Source organism: Siphateles boraxobius, unplaced genomic scaffold (assembly GCF_051911475.1).
Source record: "Siphateles boraxobius isolate OS27281-9 unplaced genomic scaffold, OSU_SipBor_1 51, whole genome shotgun sequence".
NCBI lineage: Eukaryota > Metazoa > Chordata > Actinopteri > Cypriniformes > Leuciscidae > Siphateles > Siphateles boraxobius.
The window spans coordinates 532,495-544,605 of NW_027509153.1; the positions used below are offsets into that span (position 1 = coordinate 532,495).

Consider the following 12,111-nt stretch of genomic DNA (forward strand, 5'->3'; position numbering starts at 1 on the left):
AACTTTTAATAAAAAAGTTGAAACGATCTATTCATATCCATTGTGAATTAAATAAAAATAAATAAAAATAATATGCATTATGGTCTAGCACCGAACATGTGATATATTACGTGTACACGAGTTGCGTATGACGTCAGCGGATGACACACGGAAATGCGAGAGACGCGCTGAACACGAGATGAGAGACGCGGTGAACACGAGATGAGAGTGATGCAGAAAGGATTAATAAGGTTTATATTGTTAAAATTCATTTAATAAGGTTATAAGCAACTTTATAATACTTTGTGGTTGATGATGATAAATCATTTTAGAATGGTGATTGCTGATTTAAGTGCGGATTCTAGCCGATTGTGAAGCTCCTTTGAATCTGAAGCGGGTGTTTAAAAAAAAAACTGTGAAACTCGGGATTTGGTGAGTTTATTTGTTGTATTTTCTATAATGGATGTATTTTATGTTATTATGCATATTATGCACGCTGTGAAGTCTATTTGCATATTTTCTGAATGTTAATATGATTTTTGAAATGTTGAGTAATATATTTTTGCTTAGCTATGAATGAATATTAATTTGCACATTGTCAATATGCCTGTGAGATATCACATGTTCGTCATGAAAGTGAAAATGTATGTTTAAACACTGTTTAAAGAGCAGAAAAGTTATAAAGAAATAATATCGAATGTTAATGACACTGTTTTGGTAAAACAGGTCAGGTTTACTGCTTCATTGGAAAATTCTCTCATGGATTTGAGATGGCGAGCCACCAAAATTGAATGCTGATTTCTGAGCCTGGGGAAAAGACACTTTTACTGTATCACAAGGTTTTCGTTGCGCCAGAGACATCAACTTCTTCAATTAGGAGGACTTTTCTTTTTTTTTTCTGTTTGGACCACTTCTTCGAACTGGTAGGATTGAACTGATTGTGCATTTACTCACTGGATCTCTTAAAGGATTCTTTTTTCTGGACAATATTCAAGAGACAATTCAAAGAAAGAGTTAAAACAAGAGTGTTGTTTATTGAATGTGGGTCACATGTAAATATTGAATTTCCTTTTACCATTTCAGTGTGATAAGAAGTTTCCGTTGGTCAAATTATGGTTATACACCATTTTACTTTGTTTAAGAGATTATTTGGTTTGTCTAACACGGTATAGGAAATTATAACACTAAAGGCAAAATAGAATTAGAACCCTAAACTCTAAAATAATAAAACAAAAAAAATACGGAACAATCTAATAAAAGTCTTACTAAAGATATATGTAAACAGAGATCAAATAGATAACATTTATTAAATTGTTTTAAGAAAAAAAGAAAAGGAATTTAAATCTTAAAGGAATTAGATAAGAAAACCCAAAGACAACAGAGAATTCATAATTTGTGTATAATTTTATGGTTTTGTTATCATTGCTGTTTAAAACTCTGTTCCATTTTATGTATATGACTGTTCAATTTACAATTACAAATACTTTCCTTACTTGATGTCTGTGATTCAGTTACTGCCAATATTCTGTTCTCCACTGACCTAGAAACTGGTCCATTGCTCCAACCTACGTTGAGGGCCCTTGTTACAAATGTTTTTCACTTCAGTCGCTGAAACTCTGACTGAAGTCCTGCAGAAGCGAATGAGAGTAAACGCGTTTACTCCAGACGCGCGCGAAGCAGGTAGGAGTTTCACTGTGAGAGACTTAATGTTACAGTCATTCTACCGATGTAAACAAACAAAGCAGTTGAAAACGGATATGCAATTTGCATGAAGGAAATAGCGGGCTGTATTCAGTTTTATCTTTTTGCAGTAATGAGAGTGAGTTAACTAACGTTATGACAGTAATGAGGGGAGTTCACCCAAATATTAACCCGTGTGTGTCCGTCAGTCTGTCGCTGTGTGTGTGTGTTTGTTTGTTTGTTTGTTTGTCTGTCTCTCTCTCTCTCTCTCTCGGTGTGTGTTTCTCTCTCTCTCTCACTCTCTCTCTCTCTCGCTCTCTCTCTCTCACTCTCTCTCTGTGTGTGTGTGTGTGTGTCTGTGTGTCTGTCTGTCTGTCTCTCTGTGTGTTTGTCTCTCTCTCTCTCTCTCTCTCTCTCTCTCTCTCTCTCTCTGTATGTGTGTGTATATACCTTCTAAGCAGAAGTTATGAGGATAAAAAAAAGAGTCAGGAAATTACATGGTTAATTTGTACATCATTGTAATGTTTAATCATTGTTTAATAAACACATATGGCACCTTTTTCCAAGTCTTCATTTGTCACTCTTTCTTTTTTTTTTTTTAAATATCGCAATAATGATCGTACCGTGGTCTTTACACCAAGGTATTATTGTATCGTGAGATTTTGTCGTTACATTCCTATTATTTACAAGTCATAACTTTTGCCAATATTTGGAATAGAATTTAAAAAATATATATACTACAAATATTTTTCTATTAATTTAGTGTGCCTTTACATTGCTTCAATGCGTTACTATTTTAGCGTCATATTTCTATCCCGTGCTGCGTGAATCCAGGTCACTTCTGAAACTTTACAGCATGCAATTGGCGTCGGTTCTCTTAGCAGCATGAAAAATAATAGTGTTATTCAATGGATTAAATAGGCTGAAGCCTCGAATGCGAGTCAAGACTGCTCCCTTTACAATCACTAATGCTGTCGCTCTGTCATTTCATCACGATCTCACAAAGTGCAATGAAGCTGCCAACAATGCACAATACATCTCTAAGGCTACGTCTACATTAATCCGGATACATTTGAAAACGGCGTTTTCGTATAAAAACGCTGTCCATCCACATTAACGTTTTCCAAAAGCTTCTCCTCCACACTAGTGTTAGTGATGGGTCGGTCATGAGTGATTTTTTTCACTGTAAACGAATCTTTAATATGACTCAGGAGCACTGAGTTGTCTCAGAGAGTGATTCGTTCATTTTGTGTTGTTGACAGGAAATGGAATTCTCACAAAAGCTCAATGAGATGATACAAATGGAAAAATAAATGATAAAGTTATCGCGCAATTCCTCTGGCAGGATAATGCTATTTAGCAAAATATATCAGCATTCACTGAGTTCACCAGGTTGCACTCAGTCACCATATGTTTGGTCTTTGCAGAACTGTGATATGAAAGTAACATTTTAGCAACAGTGTGAAAGTGAATGGCACATAAGATGCACAATACCGGTATAAACATGAATATATACCGGTACAATATGTGTCACATGACTAAACATGCGTCATCGTTTTCAAATACCTCCGTTTTGACAGTCCACACTACAATGCCAAAATGGCGTTTTCAAATTTATCCGCTTTGGAGAGCGTTTTTCAAAAAGCTTAGTTTTCATTTATAAAAACACCGTCTCAGTGTGGACTGAAGGCCAAAATGGAGGAAAAAAAAGTGTTTTCAAACGAAAACGTATTAGTATGGACAAGGTCTTATGCACGATTACACAAGTTTTCAGCCCTGATTTTAGCCCTGATTTTCACTCGCTAATATTTTATTAACAAAGTTCGGGAGAGGCACGTTCAGATAATTAACCTAATTGTCATGGGAGGAGCTCATCCAGTCAACTCAATTAGCTAACATCAGGAGGTATACAGCAGATTTTACAGCTGTTCTATGACAGCTTTCCAGCATTTGGCCCCCGCCCAATTGCAACATGTCTGAAATCGAACTCTAGCCGTTTGATGACGAATCCTTTCTCTCCCCTGATCCTCTGCCGCAATCCGGCGCCACTAGGATCATCCCTCCTCCTCCAGTCACAGCCGCCGAACCCCCGGTTTCATCGCGTGGACGTCGTTCCGTCCGAACCAAGTTAAGCAATGAACGTTAGCATTTTGTTTTTTTAATTGTTATTTGGATACCGCCATTAAATATGAAACGCTATTTTCTTGACTGAAGACTGAGAGTGATTTTTGCAGATGTGTGTGTTCAATTTGGCTAACCAGTGTGTGAAATATAGTGTGACAGTGTAGATTTCAGTAGCTAGCTATAACACAAGAACAAGCTGTGACTTATTTATTTGCTCTGTGATTTAAGGGCTGTTTAAATACATATTTTCTCTTGGAAATAAAGGACTTTTTGTTTTTATCAATTAGCTCATCTTCACAGTTCACATATTTTTAGATGTTTAAATAAGCAGAGGCAGAGTAAATTGCATTCAAATGCCACAAATGTTTGAGATGCAATATGTGTTAATTGTGTTATTATAAGTGAGTGGTAAGAGTAGTTCTCTTACGAGAGTATCTCTCGTACTGCGTAATATCTTACGCTATGTGGAAAACCTCTTTTCCACGAGATATTGAAGCCAAAAATTATCCTTAACCTTGAATTAATGTAAAACGCTGTGCAGCAGCATGCAGACATAGGCAAGACGGCTTGCGCGCCTATTGGCTGCCCTGCGGCAACAGCAGCAGCCTATCGATCCGGAGTGAGAAGCCACGCCGTCTGAGAAAAAGCACACAGCGGGACGAGCCTTGAGTCTGAAGTCGCTGGCATCGCCGCCTTTAGCCGCCGTACCTGCTACGCTTTCCGGCATTATATCCTTTTCTGCAAGTGTGTGTGTTCGCTGCTGCGACACACATTTTTTCACTGTCTCTCTCCCTCTCCTAAAAGAGCTGCGTCTTTTTCAAGATGCATAGATCCTGCGGCTCGTGCCGAGCCACACTCAGTGAAGAGGATCGCCATGTCATCTGCGTTTCCTGCCTGGGTGAGGATCATGCGGCTCTCGCTCTCGTCCACGGCGGATGCCCTCACTGTGAGCTACTGCCGATGGTGACTCTGAGGACTTGCCTGGCATCATTCTCAGAGCCTGCACTTCAGCCAGCTGTAGCGCCGCGCCATAAAAGCGCCGTGCCAGCGCGGCCCCGAGCATCAAAACCGCTGCGCGGCTAGCTTTCTTTACGTTACAAGAAAGCTATCCCGCCCCCCGTGGACATGCGTCACCGGCGAAATGAGGAAAGAGTGTGTTTTGGTCACAATCCAGTGGCCATTCTCCATTTCTCAAACATTTCTCAGCTCCTCTTAGTTCGAGCGGCTGAAAAAGTTCAATATTGCAGCAATGAGCCTGTTGTATAACACGCACGCCTGCAAACAAATGCCAACACATACAAACTGTGATGACGCTCTCTTATCTGCTCGAGCTATTTTAAGATTTTGTCGTTTCCCCCTGTGGCTCAGAGGCAAAACCCAAAGCCTTTGCACGGGAGACCCGTGTTCGATCCCAGGTCTCGCAGCAGATAAAATTTAGTCTCGCCGCGGCCAGACTTGCACCGAAAAGGGAGCAGTCACCCAAACCGAACACAGCCCAGTGTTCATTTCTACACACAAACACAGCCGGTAAAACGAAACCAACCCACATACAGTCAGCTAAGACCCACGGTGTTTAAGTCTCGCCGCGGCCAGACTCCACCGAAACTTCTCGCTCGTTCAGTTCCAAACAATGTGACTGTTCCAGTGTATTTCGCGGTAAACAAGCCGGCACCACAGCCCGCTTGCCTGCACACAAATGCCATTTTTACGGCGACCCAGATAATTCCCAAAAGAGTGTATTTTCTGGTATTCCGGTCACGGCCGATGGTGTTATGAGTGTTGTAAGAATGCCCACGTCTCAGTGCCCATTCCCACACACAGACACAGCCCGCCACAGTTCAGGGCTAGCACAAATAAAATCGACTCATGTCGATTGTGCAAAAATGTAGTGAATGTGCCCACGACACAGTGCCAACACTACACGATGCGTGTCCCTCGTTTTCTGTAAAAACGAAACACACACGACGCACATTCGGTCAGCACAAGCCGACGGTGTTCTCAGTGCAGTGAATGTGCCCGCCGTCCCGCGCCCACATTCCTTCACAGACACGCTCAACCCCACAGGGTTTGTCCCGCTCGCTCTCTCTCCACAACCTGTCACAGAGAATTCGAGCGCGACCAGGCTGCCCGCCGTGATCGGCGCGCCTCCCGCCTCACACACTATAAACACAGTGTTTATGTCTCAGCACACCGAAGCTCTGCAGCTGCCGCTATGCCGCGGCCAGAGCCCGGATTTCATTCTACCCCTAGCTATTCACGCAGATGCGTGGGCAAAGCTTCCCGGGGTATCAGAATGGGTGTTGAACACTATAAAAAGAGGCTATTCGCTACAGTTCGCTCGACGTCCCTGCCGTTACACGGCGCGAGTCGAAACCACGGTAAACAACGAAGTATCTCATCTACTTCGAGCCGAAATAGCAAAACTGCTGAGCAAAGGGGCCATAGAACCTTTATCTCAGGCTCAGAGCGAAGGGGGGCTTATACAGCAGATATTTTCTGGTACCGAAAAAAGACGGGGGTCTCAGACCCATTCTAGATCTGCGACAGCTGAACAGAGTGCTTATGAAGCGCCAGTTCAGAATGCTGACAACCAGGAAAATCCTCGCGCAAGTGCGCCAGGGAGACTGGTTTATGTCAATAGATCTGAAAAATGCCTATTTCCAAATACAAATAGCGTCACGTCACAGGCGATTCTTGAGATTCGCCTTCGAGGGCCAGGCATATCAATACACAGTCCTACCGTTCGGCATACCCCTAGCACCCCGTACATTTACGAAGTGCATGGATGCGGCCCTCGCACCCCTGAGACTTCAGGGCATGCGAGTTTTGAACTACTTGGATGATTGGCTGATTCTAGTTTGATCACATTCAGAGCTCATAGAACACAGAACCACATTACTCGAGCATCTCGAGAATCTGGGTCTCACAGTCAATTTGGTGAAGAGTTCGCTGTTTCCTAGCCAGAAAATCTATTTTCTGGGAACAGTGCGGGACTCGCTTTCTATGACAGCACATCTGTCGCCAGAGTGAGAACTGGACATTCAGCGCACCGCGAAATCCTTTCGCCGTGGCTCTATAGTCCGGCTCAAAAGGTTTCAGAAAATGCTGGGCCTCATGGCCTCGGCATCTTCAGTACTCCAGATGGGCCTGCTACGCATACGCCCACTGCTGTTATGGCTGAAAGTGCGAGTTCCACCCCGGGCATGGACCTCTGGTCTGTTTCACCTCAGGGTGGACATGAAATGCGTTTCGCCTCTGGAACCTTGGAAAATAGCCGACTGGTATCAGTCAGGCGTGTGTCTGGGGACTCCCTCGAGTGTGACGGTGGTGTCCACGGATGCCTCCACCTCGGGATGGGAAGCTCGAGGGCAGACCGTTCTTCGGCCAGTGGTCAGAACGGGAAAAGCTCCTACGCATAAACTGTCTAGAAATGCTGGCAGTCGACAACGCGCTATGGCGTTTTTGTCCCCAGATAAAAGGCCGCCATCTCTTAGTCCGGTCGGACAACATGTCAGTGGTGGCATACAAAAATCACCAGGGTGGCGTCAGGTCCCGAAACCTTTACAGGCTGACGGAACGCCTCCTGGTCTGGGCTCAGCACAACCTGCTTTCACTGAAAGCAGCGCATGTGCCTGGTCGCCTGAATCTGGGACCATCTGTCCAGAAACAATGTCCCAGCAGGGGAATGGTCGCTGCACCTGCAGACGATCCAACTGCTGAGGGAGACATTCGGAAGAGCACAGGTGGACCTGTTCGCGTCTCAAGAAAGCGCTCACTGTCCGAACATTTTCTGCAAGAGCAGGGATGCGCTGGCCCATGTGTGGCCCCGCTGCCCCCTCTTTGCTTTTCCCCCGTCTCGCTCCAGCCTCAAGTGCTGGAACAAATCAGGGAAAACGGATGCCCAGTGCTACTCGTGGCTCCGCTCTGGACAAACCAGAATTGGTTCCCAGTCCTAATGCGGCGGACCAGCACTGCCCGATACCGGTGAGGAGAGACCTCCTCTCTCAGGCAAAGGGCTCGATTTGGCATCCTCGTCCGTAATTATGGTCCCTACATGCATGGGCCATCAACGGGTACCCGCTAACCTCCCAGGGGGAGTGTTAAATACAATCACGCAGGCTAGAGCCCCGTCTACTAGACGGCTCTATTCCTCAAAGTGGTCAGAGTTCTCTGCCTGGTGTCAAGCTCAGGGCTTTTCACCCGCAGAATGTGGAGTTACGGAAGTGCTCTCCTTCCTTCAGGAGCTGCTGGATAAGGGCAGAACCCCATCCACGCTCAAAGTATACGTGGCGGCCATAGCGGTGTTTGCAAAACCGACGTCTGGCCAGTCACTGGGGAAAAACGACCTGGTCGTGCGATTCCTCAGGGGAGCTCGGAGGCTGAATCCTCCCAGACCCCCCTTAGTCCCTGTGAGGGACCTTTCTACGGTTTTGGAAGCCATGAAAGGTGCCCCATTCGAGCCAATCCATTTGTCAGACATGAAACATCCTTCTCTCAAAACGGTATTCCTTATGGCTCTCGCTTCAGTGAAGCGCGTAGGGGACTTGCAAGCGCTTTCGGTAAGCGCGTCATGCATGGAGTTTGAGCCTAATGGCTCAAAAGTCATACTCAAAACAATGCACGGGTACGTGCCCACATCCCTCAACACACCGTTCAGGGCCCAGGTTATTTCCCTGTGCGCCCTCCCGGTTCGTGATGAGGAGAAGGATGCGAGTCTCCTCTGCCCTGTCAGGGCACTGAGAGCTTATGTGTCCCGCTCGTCGGTCTTCAGACAGACTGAGCAGCTCTTCGTTTTGTTTGGCGGACGCTCCAAGGGACTGGCCGCATCAAAACAGAGCCTATCCAGATGGATAGTCGACGCCATAGCACTGGCTTACACTTCTAAGGGCCTGCAGTGTCCTTTGGGTGTCAGAGCGCACTCCATGATAGGCGTGGCCTCATCGTGGGCGTGGTATAGTGGGGTTACCGATATCTGTACGGCCACGGGCTGGGCCTCGCCGTCTACATTTATAAGGTTTTACAACCTAGAGGTTCCCGCCTTACAAGCCAAGCTTCTGTCGGTATAGAATTCAGTGCTATCTGCCCCGCTGTGCCGGCCCAGATGCTGAGTTTCGCTTGTGCATCGCTCACTGAGCGATAAAACAGCTCCATGGGTGTTGAATAACCCGTACTATTACCCAGTTCAGGCTGAACACGTTCACCCTGTATGCGTGAAACACTGTTAACATAACTAGCTCCTGTAGGATGCTATTTCATGGGGAATGATGCTTGCAGCCTCTCTTCTCAGACTCTCTGTGAGTCTATGGTGATTATGCACTATATGAGCCCCGGGCTACTGCCCTTGGGACTTTGGTGTCGGATCCCAGTACGCACTGCGTTTTGCATTGTGTTCCCCATAGCGTAAGATATTACGCAGTACGTGGGATACTCTCGTAAGAGAACGTACTTGGTTACTAACGTAACCTCGGTTCTCTCTAGAGAGGGAACGAGTACTGCGTATCTTGCCGTGCATACACAGCTCTGGTTCGCTTCGGCGATGAAAACCAGTTGTACCAGCCTAATCGAGCTATGTTTATAGGGCGTGACCACGCCCTTTCTGGCGGGACGTGATGAAATGGGCTTGAAATGCCCCCATTGGATATGTGTCACGCAGAGCCTCTCTCGATAGGCTGCTGCTGTTGCCGCAGGGCAGCCAATAGGCGCGAAAGCCGTCTTGCCTATATCTGCATGCTGCTGCACAGCGTTTTAAATTAATTCAAAATTAAGGATAATTTTTGGCTTCAATATCTCGTGGAAAAGAGGTTTTCCCCATAGTGTAAGATATTACGCAGTACTCGTTCCCTCTCTAGAGAGAACCGAGGTTACGTTAGTAACCGAGTACGTTATAAAAATAGTTTAGTTATGTAAAAATAAACCTTTGTAGATCCTATATTTAGGCACATTGCTGACACCTTTCTTTTTGACATTTTAATGGAGTCAAAGCTGTTATTTAAGGGGTTCCAGAGCCCCACGAACACCTGTATTTTGCACACTGATTCTAACCCAATTTGACAATGATCCTGCTTTATGTTTGTAGTTATAGCTATTACTTCAAAGTGAATTGACTAACTGATTGATTGAGTGATTGAATTACATTTCCCCCAGGGTTAGGGTTAAGAGAATAGTTATGAAGAGAAGCAGAGATATTCAGAGCTTCTTCAAAAAAGAAAAGAGTCAGAGGCAGCCACAGCTTCTACAGCAGCAGTGAAACGGCTCAGTATAGGTACAGCAGTATTGATGAAGAGCAGTCAGCTCCTCCTACACAGGTTGGTAGGCTAAGTCATGCTTGGATAGTTTGAATTTACCATGTAGGCTCACATTCAAGTTGTTTGTCACTCCAGTTATACAATTACAACTGTCTGAAACATCACTACACAAGAACAATAGTTAAAACAGTTGTAAAAGACAGAAGAACAATAATAAAATGTGCATAATACATAAATACACACACACACACACACACAAACACACGTTTGAAGAGACAAGGACTTTAATCCACAACAAGGAAATAGCTCTTAGAATATGTGTACCCTATCCTGAACATAATTACTGATTAAAAATAGACGTTAAAATAACCAGAGATACTTGAGGACTATGATAGGTGGAAATGGAATAAAAAAATGACTTTTTAATTTGGTTGGTTGTTTTCTTTACACTATAATTATCCCTCTTCCGATGTTGTGAGCTGCAGGCTCCCGTCGGATGCAGCGCGACCCCTCCCGGTCGAGCGAAGTAATAACCAAACACCTAAAGCCTTGTTTATACCCGACGCGTCCGCTAGAGCGCGAAGGTGCGCGCGGCAAAAATGACGTCATTGCGGTGTGGGCGGTCGTGTGCGTTTGGGTGCGCAAGACCCCATTTCGCCTGGCGGTGTGCACGGCACTTTTTGTAAAATCTCGCTCGGCGCCGCATCCGAAGATGAACGACTTTGAGCCGAATCTGGCCGAACTGGTACGTCTGTACCAGCATGTTTATGATCCTTCTATACACAGAGACATTTGCATTTTGTGAATAGGAACACATTTGCATTAAGCACCCAGTTTGCACTTGTCTAAAGTAACTGCTTACATTTACAAAATAAGCCTACAATAGCAGAAGTAAGCCCTGCTGATGAAATTAAGGTTTAAACACTCTTCAATAAGGCTTCAGTTGTTTAACTAGTTTACATGCAGTGAAAGTACAATAAACCTACTGCATTTATTACTCTTTTTATATGAATTTCAGCAATTAATAACCGGCAAGCTACTTCTTCACTGCTGATTCCTGGTGGTTTAGAGGAGAATTACTCCAAGTCGCCCCCTGTCGTTTCACAGAATAGCACAACGGCGAGCGCGTCAAGTATAAACGCCTCGTCTGTTTGGAGAGGTGCGCACGCAGTCAGCCGAGACTCGCGCTCGTGCGGACGCGTCGAGTATAAACAAGGCTTTACCGATCTTGCATACCTGACGCGTCATTTTTGCCGCGCGCATCTTCGCGCTCGTGCGGACGCGTCGAGTATAAACAAGGCTTTACTCCGTGTCAGCGCGCGCTCTGATCGGTAAAGTGGCACAGACCTCTCTCGAATCATCTCCTGCAGCAGTCTCCGGCCAAGCATCACTTAACTCCGCCTCCGTTTCCCTCGTAAGCTGATATTAGTATTTAAACATTCTGAATTACAAACATTACATTACAAACAAGACATGTTTGTAAAAATAATTGAAATAACACGGTTTTGGCGGTTATAGAGCTCTAATGACGGTGTTTAACTATAACCGTCGGTCTCACGGTTATATAATAACTGTCACACCCCTATATGTAAGTGTGAACTCGTGAAATGATGTTTTATTAACAAAGTTCGGGAGAAGCACTTTCAGATAATTAACCTAGTAATTGTCATGGGAGTCATCCAGGCAACTCAATTAACATAAGGAGGTATACATACAGTAGCTTTTACCGCTGTTATATGACAGTTTTCCAGCGTCCATCCACCACCCCATCTCCTCACTTAGTTGTCCTATCCCAAACCTGGGATTACTCTGGGTTCGGGCCAAAATCTGTTATCCAAATACAATGTGTTATTACAGTATCAACTGAGGGTGCTCTTGCTTGTGTCGAGCGTCGGCCAATAGTGAGCCTATGTGTGACGTAGATCTACGCAATCACACTACGTTGACTGACTAGAGGCCCACAGCGATATAAATATATAGATATGCCTGTTCTGGTAAATTCTTACTGAAGTCGTTAAGTGAGTTTGCTGCCTTTGCTGTGAGGGAGATGCTCACAGAAGCTGCTGCACACCAAGACCTGCAG

General features: G+C 44.9%; 1 protein-coding gene and 1 long non-coding RNA gene across 2 annotated transcripts in view; both read left to right on the forward strand.

Annotated features, from left to right (window-relative positions):
* Positions 1 to 12,111, forward strand: part of LOC143712784 (FGGY carbohydrate kinase domain-containing protein-like) — a 328,185-nt gene that overhangs the window by 285,029 nt on the left and 31,045 nt on the right. The window lies entirely within an intron of this gene.
* LOC143712785 (uncharacterized) lies at positions 173 to 791 on the forward strand. The gene is made up of 3 exons (XR_013195082.1): positions 173 to 230; positions 312 to 411; positions 706 to 791. It is a non-coding gene; the product is annotated as an uncharacterized LOC143712785 (long non-coding RNA).